Source organism: Equus quagga, chromosome 2, assembly GCF_021613505.1.
Source record: "Equus quagga isolate Etosha38 chromosome 2, UCLA_HA_Equagga_1.0, whole genome shotgun sequence".
NCBI lineage: Eukaryota > Metazoa > Chordata > Mammalia > Perissodactyla > Equidae > Equus > Equus quagga.
The window spans coordinates 127,341,071-127,353,641 of record NC_060268.1 but is presented as its reverse complement, the minus strand read 5'-3'; the positions used below and the strand labels follow the sequence as shown (position 1 = coordinate 127,353,641).

Below are 12,571 nucleotides of genomic sequence, written 5' to 3'. Positions count from 1 at the left end.
GAGGCTCGTCCGGACACAGAGGCACAGCTGATCCACTTCTGAGCTCCTGGCTGAACCATGTCCTGGGGATTCTTAACTCTTATCCCTCCTCCATCCTGTCACAGACCATGCCCAGGGCTGGCCTCAAGGTCTGGAGCACCAAACATTTGGAAAGCTCGCGTTTGAACAGTCTCCCCACCAGCCTGTCCTCCCGCCCCAACCGGCCACACCCTTGGCCTGGCTCTGGGAGCCCGTCCTACCCCTCGGAAGATCAAAGCAGACTCCCTGTCTGCTTTCAGTGATGACATCTGACTGCAGCAGGTGGTGATTTAGGATCTCAGCCCTGGAAGGGCCTCAGAGCTCCATCCTGGCTGTCTCATTTTCCATGTGGAGACTCAGAGAGGGGAAGAGGCACCGAGCTGGTGCCAAGCTGGGACTGGAACCCAGGACTCCACAGTCCGTGGATTTTCCCCAGCAGCATCCTCGGGGACAAAGGGACAGAGTGGGTGAGGAGACTCCGCCCAGCCAGAGCTCCCCTTCTCCCCCAGAACAGGCTGTGTCAGAGGGAGGGAGAGTCCTCCTTGGAGATAGATGGCTCATGGCCTTGTAGTTGGGCCCTCGCCCACCCATTCTGTCACTTCTCTGAATGCATGTGGGGTGCTGGGACATCGTGCTGTCTCGGGGAGACCCACAAGAGGTTGCAGGGCAATTTCAAGGGCATAACGGGAGCAGCATCTGCGAAACATCTTGGACACTGTGCAGGGGAGGGGTCCTGTATGGAGAAGGCAGTAGCCTCACTCCCACTTTTTTCTGCTTTTACTTCCTTTCTCCCTCCCTCTCTTTAGCCGTTAAAGCTGCTGCTATGCACAGGGAGAGAAGGTGAGCTTATTTTGTTTCTCCTTTCGGGGTGCTGTTTGGAGGTCTGGGGCTGAGGAAGAACAGTGATGGCCCCAGAGGCCTGAGCCCTTTGAGCGTATGTGTGTGAGGGGCTGGGCACCCAGTGCAGCTTCCCGCTGCCTGCCCCGTCCAGCCCAGTCTCCCTTACAGGGCATCCAGACGCTCTTCCCAACAGTGTGTACCCAGACGCCCCAGGTACAGTCACAGTGGGCAACTCCGAATCCCTCAGCTCCTTTTCCATCTTCCTGCGTCTGGGCCCTGCTCACTGCTGTCTTCCACGATGTCTTTCCAGGGACATCCCATCCTTCCAGCTCTGCTCAGACTCTGCCGGGGTCTTTGGTCCTCCAACCTTCAGTGGCCTTCATGCCATTTCCCCCGGCTCTGTAATCCTCTGCTGGTGAACTGACCGTCATCGTCCCCGTGAGTGAGGTGAGATGCACTTACTTGAGACATTGATCGTTATATTTCTTCTGGGAGCTCACTCTGTGCTCTGCATTCAAGATGCTGAGCCTGTATGGTTAGGAAGTGGGATGGGACAGATGGTGAGTGGAAGAAAGGAGCCTGCCTGGTTTGAAGCCCCAAACTCCGCACCTTAGAAGAAGTGAGAGGATGCAGGGGCTTGGAAATGTGGGAGCAAGGTCTGGAGTGAGAGTAGGCATTGGCCATTGATGAGGGGGCTTCGCCGGAGAACTCTGCAGGCAGCAAGAGCCCAAGAGGGAAGGGCTGGTGGCAGGTCCAGACACTGCCTGGCTGCCATCCACAGGAGACGCCTAGACCTGAGAAATGGCCCCTGGGCCCTAGTGCCTTGCAGGCAAGAGGCAGGAAAAGGCAGGAATGAGGACTGTCTTGGCAATGAGCTTTGTGGATTGATGCCTGTGCTGCCAGGGCCCCACTGAGACATGTCCCAAAGGACCCTGGGGGGCAAAGGCTTCAGGGACACGATAACTCCCCCTAGCACCTGGGGTTATAAAAGCTCCCACAACTCAAACTCCTCCTTGGGAGAATTGCAGAGTTGCCTCAAGCTCACTGAGATTATGTCCATCACTGCAGCTGAGTGGGGAGCTCAGGCTGCAGCTGAGGTTGCTATGGGAAGATGACTCATCTTGCCTCGCACAGCTGGGCTGTGGGTACCTGCTGCAGACACTGCTGGCAGGTCCTGGGCAGTGCCTTCAAGCCTCACAATTAGCTCCACCCACACGCTGTGACTCCTCCCACTTTATAGATGAGGAAACCGAGCCACGCGGACAGGGGGCAGCTTGCCCAAGTTTGCAGAGTTGGTGCATGCTGGGGGGTCCAGAGGCAAACCCGTGTCTCTTGACTCCCAAGCCCACGCTCCGCACGGCCCTCCCCTCTAAGCAGGTTCCCCTCCCCTCCCTGAACCACCCCTCCCAGGGGGACGCGAGGAGTATTTAAACATCCAAGCCACGGTGTTGGTGTTTAGCCAGGGGTCTACACGAGCTTTTGTCAAAAACTTCTGCTCCAGCCTGTGCTTTCCCCATAATGTCGGTGTTTGGATTCTCCAGAAACCCACCCCAGGCTCTCCCTCCTCAACTCCCTTTTTGTTTTGCCCTCATCACAAGCTCAGTAGCAGACCCCCCCCCCCCCCCCCCCCCACAGCTGAGGCGTGGAAGGAACACACCCTTGTTGACGTCGCGACCGCCCGTTTCCTTCTACAGCACAGGCCGATTTCAGGATTTGCACCTCATGGCAGCTCTAGGAGCCCATCTGACAGGCAAAGAACGGAGGCTCAGAGCCTGACCCTGGCACCGCTGAGGACGGGGAGGGGCTGGAACCCAAAGGCAGGTCCCTCTTCTTTTTCCCAAATTTGTGTGAAGATGAGACTCACTGGATGTGTTTGTTAACAGCTGATTCCTGTGCACTCCTGAAATTTATATAATGTTATAAGCTAGTGTCACCTCAACAAACAATAAAAACTATTGATTCCTGGGCTCTAATTCAGACCTTGAAATGAGAATTTCAGAGGAGAGAGGGCGATTGTCCAAATAGCCTTAGAATGTTTTATTACAGAAATCTTTCTGCGGGAGGGAAAAGCAACAGAACAGACCCTCTGATCTTCTCAAAGGTTTGGAGGTGGCCACCCTTGGGCCTGCGGGGTCCACAGAGCCCCAGGCGTGCCTCTGGGCCCAGGTTAACCACACTCTCTTTCAAATCCCAGGTCCGCCACTTACCCACTGTGGCCCCAGGAAAGTTAGTTAACTTCTCTGTGCTTCAGTTTCCTCACCTGTACAACGGGGACAACAACATTCCCTGCCTCACAGACTTCTTGTGAGCATCAAATGGGTGAATGTCTGTTAAACACAGAGAACAATGCCTGACACATAAGAAGTGCTAAATACCTAAATGTCATTTGTGGGGCCACCCCGTCGCGGCTGGTTACTTTCTGAGGACTGCACCACGCCTTGGCTGATTTACATGGTTGCCTTGCCTAAAGGGACGATTGAACGGCGTCATCCTACTGAGTCAGAAAGAAAAGCAGTTGAAGCAACTGGCAGATTTAATTGAACAGTTAGAGTGTTTTTAAAAACCCTGGTCAGATTGTGGTGGATGCTGTTGCTTTGTGCTGGGTGACCAGCACCCCTGTGGACGTGGGCAGGCTGCAGAGTGAGCAGAGCCGCCTCGGGACCCCAGCCCAGGCCTCCCGAAGTTCCCATGGAGGCCAACAGCGGGCAGACGGAGGGCCCACCGCTGCTGTTTCCTGGGCTGCTCAGGTGCCCTGGGAGTTGCTGTGGGGTCAGCTCCTGGAAACCCTGAGTGGTTTCCCAGATGGGACCTTTGAGCTCTGCTAATTTGTTCCACGTTTCCTCTAGGGGAGCTCGGCGAAGGGATTATTCACTTCCCTCCTCCCCCGCAAGGTTCTTTTTAGAGGTGGCAGCTCTGTCTGCTCTGGGCAGGAAGGGGCGCGGGGAGGACAAGGACAGCCATTTCTTTCCCAGCCCTGCTCTCCTCTCTGAGGGCCCGCTGACATTTGTGGGACATCCAGGGCCTCGGGGGTTTCAGGAGAGAGGCTGCCGGCTGCCATGGAGACCCTGGGGTCATCTGGAGCCGGGACCTCTCTGGAGAGGCAGAGGGGGAACTCAGGGCAAACCAAATTTACATCCAGGTGAAACTGGTTAGGCTGATCATCAAAGGGTATCCTGGGGGGAGGGGAAGGATCCCAGAGAGGAAGTGAGAGCGCTGACCATGTTACTGACCTCCCTGGTCAGTGGATTCTATTGAGGATAAGATCTCCAATCTTCCCTGTATCCATCCCCTGCATGCCAGCCTTGATTTGTGTTGGTCCCTCTTGCCCCACACTCAGCTAAAGGCTGCTCCTTCTGCCTCAGGACCTTTGCACATACTGTCCATTTTTGCTTTCCCCAACTCTTTACCTGTGCAGCTCCTCCTCAAGCTAAAGGCCTCAGTCTGAATGTCACTCTTCCAGGGAAGTGTTCCCTGACACTGTGCAGACACACACGCCCCCCCTTTCCAGATGAGGTTAGATATTTGCTCTTCCCCTTGGTACACACACTCAAGCACTTTAGATTTCTCCTTCAGGGCATTTAGCACAGTTGTAACTGTTTCTTTAGTATCCCTCTGCTGGGACTTGTAGCTGCTGATGGCTCACAGCCGCATCCCTCACTGTGACCTGCCTGGTCTGCACGGACCTGCCTCCTCCAGGTCGCATCTCCTTCCAGGGGTGACCCACCAACACTGACGAGCTGATGCTGGGATTCAAAGACCCAGCCCCCGTGCCTCAATTTGAGACAACTCTGAAGGTCCATCTCAGCTCTCAAGTGCCCCACAGGGTGGCTGAGACCTCAATTTCAACCACGTTGCTGGCCAGCCCTTCCCTTGCCCAGTCCTGCTTTCCTTGATCTCCTGCAAGCACTCCTTTCATGCTCTCTGCACACAGCTCTCTGCATACGTGTGTTTCCAGGGGATCCCATCTGAGACACCACCTTACCCACTAAATCTCAGAGACCTCTTTTTTTTTTTTTTTGTCTTATCAAAATTTCCTCAGGAAGGGCTCTGGTAAGCTCATTCACATGGAGGTACCAATGGTTGATAACAGCTCAATGAGTTTCCTTTCCCAGAGTCATCTGCTATTTATGAGACTCTTATGTCAAAGGGTAGATGAATTTTTAGGAATCAGCAAATTTCTGATTTGTCAGTGAATCAGGGACCACACCATGTCAGCAGCACAGCGCCAGGCAGGGTCATCCTAAGGCCCTGTGAACATTGGCTGGTGAGGCTGGTACTTGTCAGGGCCGTAGAGGTCTGCCATCTCTGGGGGTCTCAGAGAGGGAAGCAGCAGGGTGTGACAAAGAGGGTCTGGTTAGCTGTGCAACAGCCTCCCTTTGGAGCTGAGCTTCTTCAGCTGTAAAATGATGGATGGTAGCACCCACTGTAAAACCGCACACACATGTGAGCTCAGTGATGAAGACAGACCCAAGAGCTAGACAGATGCCCTGGAGCGGAGGTTCCCAGACCATCCCTGCTCCTGCGCCCTCAGGGTCAGTGATTGTCCATGGTGCCCCTAGGCCAAAGGAAACACCAGAGGTCCTTTGATGAAGCACTTAGGGCTAAATACCCTAAAGCATATTTCTGTCCTCACAGCTTTGTAGCCATCTACAAAGAAATACACATAAATTGAAAGAAGAAAACTGACATATTTCATTCTTCAATAACTACAGTTACTCACTAACGGGATATGCGTCGGGCCGCAGGACTTCTCAACCCTCGGAATCCTGTCGGACACCGGCACTTCATTTCCTGTACCACAATGATTTTCACATCGTATTTGCTTTTTATCACAGCAACCACCCCAAACCGAGCTTCACGACACGTGCCGTCGTTGAAAGGAACGTCGCTCTGTGATCTCACGTGGAGACTGTGGGCCTCCAGAGCTCGCAGTTCGCGAAGTGCCCGACAGGTGTCGCTGTGTTTCCCTGCAAACGTAAACTGTCCCTGTGGGTCGGTGCGTCTGTGGTCCCTCCGTGCATCGCTGGAGAGCTGTTGCCTTAGGATTCACCATGCTTATCCCCAGGGAGTGGAATTTTGGATAATTTTTACCGCTTTATACTTTTTCCACATCTCTTTAGTAATGAGCATATAAGCTTAAGAGAGATCAGAATAGACAGAGGTGATAGCGGCACAACATGGTGAACATACTCAATGTTACTATGGTGAATGCTACGTCATGTGCGTTCCACCACGAACAAAATCCCTAAAGAAAAAAGTCAGAGGAAAAAAAGACGATTTATGCTTTTAACAATCTGCCTCCCCCAGGGAAGTTGGATGCGGTGATGGAAAGGAAGAGTCTGTAAGCCGGGAAGCTGGGAGGCATCACAGCCGCCAAGGCTCCCGCCCCCGCTTCCCCCGCAACCTGCCGCCAGCTTCCCGGGGAGATGCCCCCGCACCACGGAGGCCCATCTCTCTCACGGTCCTCCTTCCCTGCAAGGAAGGCCAGTCACCATTCCGATGGCTAGCGTTTTTGTTGGCGGAGACACGAAAAACAGGCCCTGGGAACCCCCGAGCAGACAATGCTGTCGGGAGGACGTCCTGGGGGTGAGAGGCAGCGGAGGCCGCCCGGAGACCAGAGGGTGGTTGTAAATCTTCTACCTGACAGTGCTCGCAGTGACTCAAACATGACATCTTTCCTGTTGACGCTATACCTGTCCTTTCAGCCACAGGATTGGGTCGCCCGCTGTTCCAGCTGCCCAAGTAATGTAAGGAAAGAAAGATGGGGCTGTGCTTGTGTGTCTGGTCATGAGTGGGCACACCTGCCCCCCTAGAACGCCCAGTGACTGAGCCATGCCTGCTTTTTGCTGGATCTCCAAGGGGAGGTCTTGTGCTGCCCCGTTATTCAGGTGAGGAGATGGTGGCTCCAAGGGCTTCTGGGAATGGCTCGAAGGCGTCCAACTCATGGACTGAACAGTGATTCCTGGAGCCCAGGTGGAAGCCCAGTAAAGGAGATGGAAAGAACAAGAGTACAGTCTCGGCACCAGGCCACCCCCTCTGGCATCTGCTTCCTTTCCAGTACGGGACAGGTCTCCTCCATCCTTCTATCTCTCTCTCTTCCTCTTCTTATGAGGTCACCAATCCTATCAGATTAGAGCCCCAGCCCTGTGACCTCAGTTGCCCTCAATCACCCTCTAAAAGCCCCTCTCCAAACACTGTCACATTAGGGGTTAGGGCTTCAACATACGAATTTGGGGGGTACCCAATTCAGTCCCTAGAACAGTGCAAATCGAAGTGAGATCTCCAGTGGATGAGACATGCAAGACTGTCTGTCCCCAGTGGAATGGAAGGTGTGGACCTAGAGCTACTCTGAAAAACAACTAGAGAAACAAATAGGAGGAGGCACTGAAATTAAAGCAATTTCTAGGCATCAAGGAGTTTAAAATCTATTTGGGAAAACAATACAAAGACCTGAAAGCTTGAAAAATGAAAGGTTAAAGGACAGTTTGAGCTATCTGTAGGACAGATGCCACAGGGAACTGTGGCTTGGGGAGAAGCAACAGCGCCATTAGAGCAGGAACTGCTTTCTTCATAGCGATACAGTGTCAGCGACTGTGTAGCCCTCCTTCAGTAGCCATCCCCTGTTGCATCGGGAGCTGATGAGAATGCCAGCAATCCATGTGACCGTCCGCCTTTGCCTGGACACGGACGACCTGGTGCCTCATTTCTATGAGCTATACCTAATTTATAAAAACTTTTTATTTTGAAATAATTTGTAGACTTACAGAAGTGTTGCAAAGGTAGCACAGAGAATTCCATATACCCTTCGTCCAGCTTCCCCGGTGTTACTATCTTACACAGCCACGGTGCACTTACCAAACTAAGACATTAACGTCGGTACAGTGCTATTCACAAAACCATAAACTTTATTTGTATTTTCTCAGATTTTCCACTAACGTCCTTTTTCTTTCAGGATTAAGTCGATGATACCACATTGTGTTTAATGATCACATCTCCTTGGGCCCCCCATCTGTGACAGCTCTCCAGTCTTTCCTCGTCTATCATGGTCTGATACTTTCAAGTAATACTTGTCGGGCATTTTGTACAACGTCGCTCGGTGTGGATTTGGCCGATGTTTTCTCACGATTAGACTAGGGACACGGATTTGCAGGAAGAATCAGAGAGGCAATATGCCCTTCTTACCACATCACGTCAAAGGGCACATGATGTCAATGTGTCTTGTTATTGGTGATGTTAACCTTGACTTACTCGATTAAGGTGTTATCTGCCAGATTTCTCCAGTATAGATGTTACTCTTTTCCCCTCTCCGTAGCTATTAATTATAAGTGAGACATAAATCCAGCCCACACTCAAGGAGAGGGAATTAAGCTAACTGCCTGGAGAGAGGAGTATCAAAGACTTTGTGGACACGTGTTAGAAACACCACCGTAATTAGTAAGTGTTTGCAGGGAGAAGCTTTGAGGCTATGCACATATCCTGTTTCTCCTGATCGTTTTGCCCACTAATTTTAGCATCCATCAGTGGCTCTTGCCTGAGCAATCATTACTGGGATGTACTAATGGTGATTTTCTATTTTCCTTCTTCCTCCCTCATTTATTAATTAGAATTCTTCCATAGGAAAGAGTACTCTTTTCTCTCGTTTACTTATTATTAAGTCATTTATTTACATTACAATGGACTCATGAGGATTTGTTTTGTTGCTCAAATCATTGCAGCTCTGGCCACTGGAAGTTCTTTTAGTTTGGCTCCTGTGCCTTTTGACTTTTTAAAAAGCACTTCCTTATTCTTGGCACCACACAATGCTTGAGGCTCATCTTGTACTTTTCCTGCCCCAGACATAGAATCAGGCATATCATCAAGGAAGCTGGTTCCTTTCATTGGACAATGGTATTTAGAAACCAAGATCTGGGCACAAAGTGTGCTCATTGCTCCTGGATGTTGCTACATCCAGGTCCTCTCAGCAGACAGAGCTGGGAAACGTATGTGTGTGTACTAACCCATGTGTACACACTCCTACATCTATCACCTGTATCTATGATTCTATCTATATTTACATTAAAATAAATGAGTTCATACCAATATCTCAGACCCAACCCAGCACAAAACGGCCATACACTGAGTTTTTAATTTGGATGATTACACATTTTGTTTGTTTCCAAAAGTTCAGTCTGGTTCCTTTGCAGATCTGTCACCCATTCTAAGGATATCATTTGTTGAATTTTGACAAATGATATTATGCATCCATGTAACCACCACTGCAATCAAGATAGAGAACATTTCCACCACCCCAAAAGGTTCTTTTATGGCTTTTTCCAATAAACCTCCATCCCAGCCCCAGATGGGCTGGGATAAACCACTCATCTGCCTTCTGTCACTATAGATTAGATTCCAGAGCTTCATAAAAATAGGAATTGTACAGTATGATTTTTGGTATCTGGCTTCCTTTGCACACTGTATTAGTTTCCCATGGCAATCATTACAAAGTCCTACAAACTGGGTGGCTTAAATCAACAGAAGGTTACTCTCTCAGGAAGCCAGAAGTCTGAAATTAGGTCGTCAGAAGGGCTGGTTCCTTCTGGAGGCTGTGAAGGAGGATCAGTTCCACGCCTCTCTCTGGGTGGCTGCCAGCATCCTCGGAGGTCCTTGGTTTGTGGCAGCATCCCTCTCCTTCTGCCTCCACCTTCCCACGCGTCCTTCCTTGTGTCTCTGTCTTTCTGTGTCTCTTCTCTTCTTGTAAGGGCACCAGTCATACTGTATTTAGGGCCCACCTCAATCCACTATGACCTCATCTTTACTTGATTACATCTGCAAACGCCCTATTTCCAAATAAGGTCACATTCACAGGTACCAGGGTTAGGACTTCAACACGTTTTTTTGGAGGAACGATTCAACTCATGACACAGCATAACAATATGAAATTCATTCATGCTGCTATGTGTATAACTATTTTGCCCCTTTTTATTTATGAGTAATATCCCATAGTATGGATATACCACAATTTGTTTAACCATCTTCTTGCTGTGGACATATGAATTGTTTCCAGTTTGGGGCTCCTCTATGCATAAAGCTGTTCATAACATTCACGTGCAGATTATGAGAGCTCCGGTTGCTTCACACCCTCACCAATGCTTGGTGTTGTCAAACTTTTAATTCTAACCATTTGAGTAAACCTGTAGTGGTAACTCTAGCTGTAGTTTTAATTTGCATTCTCTGATAACTAATGAAGTTAAGCATCTTTTCATGTGCTTGTTGGCCATTTGCATATTTTCCTTTGGTGAAATGTCTACTCAACTTTTTTACCCAGATTTTATTGGGTTGCTTATCTTCTTAGGACTTTGATAGTTCTTTAGATATTCTGGATGCAAACCCTTTGTGAAATATATGTATTATGAATACTTTCTCCCAATCTATGGCTTGCCTTTTCATCTTCTTAATGGTGTCTTTCCAAGAGTATAAAAAATTTTAATTTTAATTAAGTTCAATTTATGAATTTTTTCCTTTATGGTTCATGCTTTTTGTGTCCCGTCTCAAAGTCACAAAGACTGTTTCCTATACATTCTTCTAGAAGTTTTAGTTTTTACATTTAGGTCTTTGTCCATTTTAAATACTTTTGTGTATAGTATGAAGTAGAAGTTGAGATTTTTTCTTTCATATGGCCATCCAGTTGTTCCAGAACGATTTGTTGAAAAGACTATTTTTCTCTACATTAAAGTACCTTAGTAGCTTTGTAACATCAATTTGCTGCCATATATGTGTGGACTTACTTCTGACTCTCTATTCTGTTCATTGAGCTATAAATGTGCCTCTCATTATACCAATATTACATCGTTTGATTACTATAGCTTAATAATAAGTCTTGAAATCAAGTAGTGTTAGTTTCTAATTTTGCTCTTCTTTTCAATATTGTTTTGGCCATTCTAGGTTCTTTGTATTTCCATATGAATTTTATTATCAGCTTGTTAATTTCTACCAAAAAAAAGCCTTCTAGAATTTTCACTAGATTTGCGTTAAATGTATAGATCAATTTGGGGATAATTGACATATTTATAGTATTGAGACTCCTGACTTATGAGCATGAAATATTCACCATTTGTTTGGTAGTTTTCAGTGTACAGATCTTGCACATATTTCATTAAATTTATTTCTAAGTATTTTTGGACCCTCTTGTAAATGGGATTTTTCCACTTCAATTTCCAGTTCTTCACTGTTAGCATATAGAAATATAATAGGTTTTTATATATTAACCTTGTATCCTGCAACCTTGCTCACCTCACTTATCATTCTAATAACTTCTTTATAGGTTTCCTAAAATTTTATGTGTACACAAACTTGTTGCCTAAAAATGAAGATAACTGTAATTCTTCTGTTTTTTTTTTTTTTATTTTTTTTTATTTTATTTTTTCCTTTTTCTCCCCAAAGCCCCCCCGGTACGTAGTTGTGTATTCTTCGTTGTGGGTTCTTCTAGTTGTGGCATGTGGGACGCTGCCTCAGCGTGGTCCGATGAGCAGTGCCATGTCCGCGCCCAGGATTCGAACTAACGAAACACTGGGCCGCCTGCAGCGGAGCACACAAACTTAACCACTCGGCCACGGGGCCAGCCCCTGTAATTCTTCTGTTTAATCTGGAAGCATTTATATCTTCTTAACTTATTGCAGTGGCTAGGACCTCCAGTAAAATCTTACATAGAGGTAATAATGGGAGACATCTTTTTTCAATGAAAGATGCCCAAACAATTGGAGAGCTGTGTGAAAAACAAACAACTCCAGTGATTCCTAGCCCTGTGTGGGCTCTGGAGAGTTTTTAGCATACAGCCCCCTGGTAATCGTTTGTTTCCCAGACAGTCTTTGCTCAGCCTTGGGTATTTACTTTATGCAACATAGATTGGAATTCAGCCAGAGATTCAAAGGGACTCCATGTGGATTTCAGAAGCCCTTTCCTGCATAACTCGTTTCTCTGGTGCCCTGCCCTACAAGTTCTAGGTGCCGTGGCCTCCCCAAACTCCAGTTTCTCTCTCTTCAACTCAGTTGAGACCACTGGACTCTGTTTCATTTCCCGTGCTGTGATCTGCATTCCAGAAATGTTCTCCATGCAGAAAATTGAGCTAAATTTTATCTCATTCGTTTCTCTTCTTTCAGTCCTGGGTTGCCTATTGTCCAATGTCTGAAAACAGTCGTTCCATATATTTTCCCCCTAGCTTTCTAGTTTACAGAGGAAGGTAAAGTCAAAGACCTTATTACTCCCTCCTGGCAGGAAGCTGAAGTCCTTGTGATTTTTGTCGTCTCCTATTCCTGGTTCATTTTTGTGTGTGTTACATCTTGCATTTCTTTAAATATTTCAAACATAGTTATTTAATTGTCTATGTTTGAGGATTCCAGCATTTGTATTCCTCAGGAATCTAAACCTGTGGCAACTCGTATTCCTGTGTCTTTGATAATTTTTTATTGTGAGTGCACATTTTATTAAACTTAACCTTTGGGCATCACAAGGATCTTCACTGGGAGTGCCTTCCTCTGGAGAGGATTTGTGCTTGGCTGGGAGCCAGAGAGGAACCTCTGACCTGGAACCCCTGTGGACCCTTTCAAGGGTCCCACACTTAATTTAGAAGTATCAATTTCAGCTCCCCCAACTTGCAGGTGGCTCTCTTTGATGTTACCAATAAATATATTTACCCTCATGTCAATATCACCTTTGGGTTTCAGCTCCTTGTGGGTTT

At 48.0% G+C, this 12,571-nt stretch overlaps 1 long non-coding RNA gene across 1 annotated transcript; it reads left to right on the top strand.

The window, feature by feature from the left end:
- Positions 1-439: 439 nt before the first annotated feature.
- LOC124234735 (uncharacterized) lies at positions 440-2,738 on the top strand. The gene is made up of 4 exons (XR_006887382.1): positions 440-485; positions 825-858; positions 1,169-1,305; positions 2,553-2,738. It is a non-coding gene; the product is annotated as an uncharacterized LOC124234735 (long non-coding RNA).
- Positions 2,739-12,571: the final 9,833 nt, after the last annotated feature.